Source organism: Candoia aspera, chromosome 2 (assembly GCF_035149785.1).
Source record: "Candoia aspera isolate rCanAsp1 chromosome 2, rCanAsp1.hap2, whole genome shotgun sequence".
NCBI lineage: Eukaryota > Metazoa > Chordata > Lepidosauria > Squamata > Boidae > Candoia > Candoia aspera.
In genome coordinates, this window is record NC_086154.1 from 10,943,550 (window position 1) to 10,950,232 (window position 6,683).

The 6,683-nt window shown below is 45.7% G+C and overlaps 4 protein-coding genes across 5 annotated transcripts in view; 2 read left to right on the plus strand and 2 right to left on the minus strand.

Moving 5' to 3' along the window:
- LOC134492118 (zinc finger protein OZF-like) overlaps nt 1-6,683 on the minus strand; it is a 161,160-nt gene that overhangs the window by 99,109 nt on the left and 55,368 nt on the right. The window lies entirely within an intron of this gene.
- Nucleotides 1-6,683, plus strand: part of LOC134492164 (zinc finger protein 436-like) — a 210,015-nt gene that overhangs the window by 70,483 nt on the left and 132,849 nt on the right. The gene's annotated exons all lie outside the window — the stretch shown is intronic.
- The window catches only part of LOC134492127 (zinc finger protein OZF-like), a 108,340-nt gene that overhangs the window by 12,269 nt on the left and 89,388 nt on the right, over nt 1-6,683 (plus strand).
- Nucleotides 6,267-6,683, minus strand: part of LOC134492097 (zinc finger protein 345-like) — a 55,566-nt gene continuing 55,149 nt past the window's right edge. The window contains exon 3 of one of the 2 annotated variants that reach the window (XM_063296247.1): nt 6,267-6,507. The gene's annotated coding sequence lies outside the window, so the exon portion shown is untranslated. Of the gene's footprint in view, nt 6,650-6,683 lie in introns of both variants that reach the window. The other variant, XM_063296245.1, reaches the window with a different exon arrangement.

The window sequence follows — 6,683 nt, forward strand, 5'->3', positions numbered from 1 at the left end:
GAACAGAGGATGAGCTCAACTAGCCCCAGACGTGATGACGCAGCTAGCTCAAAGCCGAAAGGACGGCTAGCAGCCGACGGTGCTGGTGGTGAACGGCGAATCCGATGTTCTAAGGATCAACACACCATTGGAACCTGGAATGTCAGATCTATGAGCCAGGGCAAATTGGATGTGGTTATTGGTGAGATGTCAAGATTAAAGATAGACATTCTGGGCGTCAGTGAACTGAAATGGACTGGAATGGGCCACTTCACATCAAATGACCACCAGATCTACTACTGTGGACAAGAGGACCACAGAAGAAATGGAGTAGCCTTCATAATTAATAGTAAAGTGGCTAAAGCAGTGCTTGGATACAACCCAAAAAACGACAGAATGATCTCAATTCGAATTCAGGGCAAGCCATCTAACATCACAGTGATCCAAATATACGCCCCAACCACAAATGCTGAAGAAGCTGAAGTAGAGCAGTTCTATGAGGATCTGCAGCACCTACTGGACAACACGCCTAAAAGAGATGTTATTTTCATCACAGGAGACTGGAATGCTAAGGTGGGCAGTCAAATGACACCTCGAATTACAGGTAAGTATGGCCTGGGAGAACAAAACGAAGCAGGACATAGGCTGATAGAATTTTGCCAAGACAATTCACTCTGCATAACAAACACTCTCTTCCAACAACCTAAGAGACGGCTTTATACATGGACTTCACCAGATGGACAACACCGAAATCAGATTGACTACATCCTTTGCAGCCAAAGGTGGCGGACATCTGTACAGTCGGTAAAAACAAGGCCTGGAGCTGACTGTAGTTCAGATCACGAACTTCTTCTTGCACAATTTAGGATCAGACTAAAGAGATTAGGGAAGACCCACAGATCAGCTAGATATGAGCTCACTAATATTCCTAAGGAATATGCAGTGGAGGTGAAGAATAGATTTAAGGGACTGGACTTAGTAGATAGGGTCCCGGAAGAACTCTGGACAGAAGTTGGCAGCATTGTTCAGGAGGCAGCAACAAAATACATCCCGAAGAAAGAGAAAACCAAGAAGGCAAAATGGCTGTCTGCTGAGACACTAGAAGTAGCCCAAGAAAGAAGGAAAGCAAAAGGCAACAGTGATAGGGGGAGATATGCCCAATTAAATGCAAAATTCCAGAGGTTAGCCAGAAGAGATAAGGAATTATTTTTAAACAAGCAATGCGCGGAAGTGGAAGAAGACAATAGAATAGGAAGGACAAGAGACCTCTTCCAGAAAATTAGAAACATTGGAGGTAAATTCCAGGCAAAAATGGGTATGATCAAAAACAAAGATGGCAAGGACCTAACAGAAGAAGAAGAGATCAAGAAAAGGTGGCAAGAATATACAGAAGACCTGTATAGGAAGGATAACAATATCGGGGATAGCTTTGACGGTGTGGTCGGTGAGCTAGAGCCAGACATCCTGAAGAGTGAGGTTGAATGGGCCTTAAGAAGCATTGCTAATAACAAGGCAACAGGAGACAACGGCATCCCAGCTGAACTGTTCAAAATCTTGCAAGATGATGCTGTCAAGGTAATGCATGCTATATGCCAGCAAATTTGGAAAACACAAGAATGGCCATCAGACTGGAAAAAATCAACTTATATCCCCATACCAAAAAAGGGAAACACTAAAGAATGTTCAAACTATCGAACAGTGGCACTCATTTCACATGCCAGTAAGGTAATGCTCAAGATCCTGCAAGGTAGACTTCAGCAGTTCATGGAGCGAGAATTGCCAGATGTACAAGCTGGGTTTAGAAAAGGCAGAGGAACTAGAGACCAAATTGCCAATATCCGCTGGATAATGGAAAAAGCCAGGGAGTTTCAGAAAAACATCTATTTCTGTTTTATTGACTATTCTAAAGCCTTTGACTGTGTGGACCATAACAAATTGTGGCAAGTTCTTAGTGGTATGGGGATACCAAGTCATCTTGTATGCCTCCTGAAGAATCTGTATAACGACCAAGTAGCAACAGTAAGAACAGACCACGGAACAACGGACTGGTTTAAGATTGGGAAAGGAGTACGGCAGGGCTGTATCCTCTCACCCTACCTATTCAACTTGTACGCAGAACACATCATGCGACAAGCTGGGCTTGAGGAATCCAAGGCTGGAGTTAAAATCTCTGGAAGAAACATTAACAATCTCAGATATGCAGATGATACCACTTTGATGGCTGAAAGTGAAGAGGAACTGAGGAGCCTTATGATGAAGGTGAAAGAAGAAAGTGCAAAAGCTGGTTTGCAGCTAAACCTCAAAAAAACCAAGATTATGGCAACCAGCTTGATTGATAACTGGCAAATAGAGGGAGAAAATGTAGAAGCAGTGAAAGACTTTGTATTCCTAGGTGCGAAGATTACTGCAGATGCTGACTGCAGTCAGGAAATCAGAAGACGCTTAATCCTTGGAAGAAGAGCAATGACAAATCTCGATAAAATAGTTAAGAGCAGAGACATCACACTGACAACAAAGGTCCGCATAGTTAAAGCAATGGTGTTCCCCGTAGTAACATATGGCTGCGAGAGCTGGACCATAAGGAAGGCTGAGAGAAGGAAGATAGATGCTTTTGAACTGTGGTGTTGGAGGAAAATTCTGAGAGTGCCTTGGACTGCAAGAAGATCAAACCAGTCCATCCTCCAGGAAATCAAGCCAGACTGCTCACTTGAGGGAATGATATTAAAGGCCAAACTGAAATACTTTGGCCACATAATGAGAAGACAGGACACCCTGGAGAAGATGCTGATGCTAGGGAGAGTGGAAGGCAAAAGGAAGAGGGGCCGACCAAGGGCAAGGTGGATGGATGATATTCTAGAGGTGACGGAATCGTCCCTGAGGGAGCTGGGGGTGTTGACGACCGACAGGAAGCTCTGGCGTGGGCTGGTCCATGAAGTCACGAAGGGTCGGAAGCGACTGAACGAATAAACAACAACCCCATTAAAAAAAACTGCTCAGCATTTAGCTGGCCTTGGGAAATTAGGCAGAGCTGCACAAGTTAATATTTAGACGGAACATCACTAGGAAATCTCCAATCTGTACACTAAATTAAGGAGAAGAGGACACTGGCAAGAAAGCAACCCAGATGCTATTCAGAGTGAAACCTGACTCCAAGAAGCCTTGGTTTCTAAAGCTGTCAGAAAGCTCTTGTTATTTTAGCTGGTGTAAAAATGGCGGAAAACCTCTCCAGTGTAAATTATACAGCTCATACAAGAACTAAAAATAAAAATTGAAAACGCCCATGTGTGGTGCTGTTCAGTGAGGTGGGCCAACCTGAACAAGGATGGGAGCCTGCAGCAGTACCTGGACAGGTTAAGAGAGGCAGACCCAGGTGCTGCATCTCAAAAGATGCCCCCCTGGCCAGGGCTGCCCATTGGCCAAGCCCAGGACACCTCTCAGGTCTTTGTCATGGGGCCTCCAGCCGCCCTTGCCTCCTCCTAGCACAAGGCTTGCCCACAAAGGTGGCACCTCTACCCTACCTGCTGTCATGTTCCCGTTCCGATGTTTATGGTTCCTCGTAACGTTTCACATGTCATATCTGCAGTTGCGTGCCTGCCTGGCCACGCTGGTAAATTTCCTTTGTGCTGACTTGTGATCTTCTGGAATGTATGTTTGGGTTATCTCTGCTGTTCAAGGTTACTTTCTCAGGCCGATTCTAACGGTTGCTAGCATCTGGGGTGGGTGGTTGCTATGCTAGCCTGAGGGGAGGGTTCGCAACGGGAGCAAGGCTTTTTAAGTTTGTATTTGGCGCGCTTTTGCTCATTCTCAGCTTTCTTCATACTTTGCATACTATTCATTCAATAAATTAGTTTTCTCTAGTAATTACTGATGAGACTCCTTTTATTGGAATAGGCTATCATTACATAAAGCTGAGAATCTTTAATATCAGTCTGCTAGCATCCATCCAGTTTCCTGTGAGGAGTTTAATTAGCGATGACTGAAACTGCCCCAACCTCAACCACCGGCTCGGGGGAAAGTCAGCTCTCCAGAGGTGGGGAACAAGAGCCCATGGGACCGCGGAGAGAGGGGACTCTCACGCCAGGGTCGGATGACCTCTCCGAGGCAACGGATTCCAGTTGCGATACGGAGAAGGCAGTGAAGTCAGTGGTAGTCAAGAAGACGGAGGGACCCTTGTATGGGTCGCCACCAGCCCCAGCCAAGCCGGTGTATTCCTCGCTGTTTCCGACCGTGCAGATCACCAAAAGGACAAGAGCAGTGACACCAACAGAGATGGAGATCGAGAAATCCCAGCAGCTGGAGGCGAGGATGAAATCCATAGAGGATTTGTTGGCAAAGTTAACCTTTACCAGGGACACTCAGAAAAAGGAAAAGACAGGAGGTGAAGAAGGTAGTGACTCTCCTGACACCTCCGCGTCCCCAACCCCCCCTCCCCCAGTAGACAAACAGGGAAAGCAACGGAAATATTGGGGGGGAGGGCCCCCGCCGAGCAGGCCTCCAAAGAAAGCCTCCTTACCTTCCCCAAGTAGGGAGCAGAAGGAGAGAGGACGGAGCCGGGAGGGGGGAGACGTGTGAAACTTCGACTGGCAGAGGCTCAAGAAATAGCGCCAGAGGTGCAGGAGGAAGAGCCACCACAGCCACGAAAGGCTAAGCACAAAAAGAGACACGATAGCCCAACCCGGGTCCGATATCGAGACTTTAATGTGAAGTTTAATGGGAATCCTACAAAGCTGTCATTTTTTTTTACTAATGCACACAGCTATATGGAAGAGTTTGGGAGCGTGTTTCGTTCTGAGCGGGCTAAGATTAATGCTGTCGCGACCCAACTTCAGGAGAGGGCAGCAGACTGGTTCGTGAGACTGGTTGACATGGACGCTTTGGAGTTGGATTGCTTTGATGATTTCATGTGGGCAATGAAAAGGCATTTTGGGGATCCTCTAGCTGAGGAAAAAGCAAAGGTAGCCCTAAGGGAGTTGGTTCAAGGCTCCAGATCAGTCTCGGATTATGCGTAGAATTCAGTGTCCCCAAGGGTGAAACGACATTTGGCCCTGGCACCATAGGACTCCACCCCAGTGTTCCATGTCACATCACCAATCGAGTGGAAGGAATTCCATGCAACCCCCTTTCCCAACCGGGATCAGCAATAAGGGGGAAAAACCTCACATGGGAACATTTTCTCTATCACTAATTGCACTACTTTGCAGAGATTTCAGATGGGGAGGGGTTGCAAAAGTCAAGAGGAGGCCACAAGGCGCAGTATTAATGTCGGTTTGGTTGGCAGCAAGGTATTTACCGCTGAGGGAGGTTTCAAACAGCCATTGGTTATTTTCCTCTCTGACTCCATTGGCACTTCTGTCTGGTCACCAATCCGCTCTGCATTAAGGCTCCCTGCTGCTTATAAGGTCACGAATACAAGCTTTGGGAGTGGCCCTCTTCCCTCAGGATTTCTGGGGAATGTGGAAGCTGGCTCATAACTTTGCCACTCTACCGCTGTAAAATATAGATTTAAAGGAATAAAAACCATAAAAAGGTAGGGAAAAGTAGAATGGCTCCTTAGAAAGTAATAGAAAAAAGCCCATTAAAGCAGCTTTTTGTTTGTTTAATCACAAGAAGGGAACACATCATAGAATCAAGAATATATTTTGAATAGAATTCATACATCTTCAGTTAACACTGCAGAACCAACAATGAAATTTGGGGAGAAATTCAAGAACGGGATGAGAGCAAGACTGGCAGTCCTGATCAGGGCTTCTCGATCTGTATCTTCTAAGAGAAAAGTCCCGACTGCAGGATGGATCTTTCTATAAATGCAAGGACACCATCCATATCCAAGAGGATGTAGCACGACAGTGGGCAATGCCCCCAAAATGGCAACATTGCAAAATAAATCCTTAGGGAAAGAAGCATTTGCAGCTCCTGCCCATAACAAAATGGGACGTTATAACAGGTGTGCACAAAAAAAAAGGCACCAAAAAAGAGCAAGAGAGAGGAAGGAGAGAATTAAATATAATTTGAATATTTTAAGGTTTAAAAACTTGGCAGACCATTAAATTTGAAGTTTGAGCTTGAGCCTAAGGCCAAAAGAGCCTCTGGCTTCCTCCCCACCCCCATCCTGGCCCTGGCTGTTGAGTTCTGGAAAGGGATCATATGCAAAGTGATCTACTAGGGAAAAAAAAGGATCATAACCTGATCTCTGAATTGGGTTCCTAAAATGAACAAGCCATGAATTCTTTGGTGTCTTCTGAACTCAGCAAAATCAGGATCATTCATTTGCAGAGCGAAAATGCTACTTAGTCACCAAATAATTTTCCTCTCTTTACTTGTAGGGATTTTTGGGGAAAACTTAAAAAGAAGCCCTAAGAGAGGAGTGAAAGAAATGCAGTGAAAGAAATCTCCCATGTCTTAGGAAGGGAGCTTTGCCTTACCTTGGCTCCACTTTTACAGCAACGCTGACACTACCCAGTCTTTTTTCCCTCTCAAAAGCCATGAATGGTTCTTACACAATCCATTTCTAGACATAAAACATTTCCACTGTGCAATTTTTTCCTCCCATCTCCACCACCAAGGGGGATGTAACAAAAGGGTCAGCCTCTTGCCGCTGCTATCAGCAACAGCCATCCAAGGGTAACAAGCAGGCACCTCCAGGCAAACACAATCACAGCAGGGGCTGTTCCTACACCTGGAGATCCTATGCTCAAAATCACAAT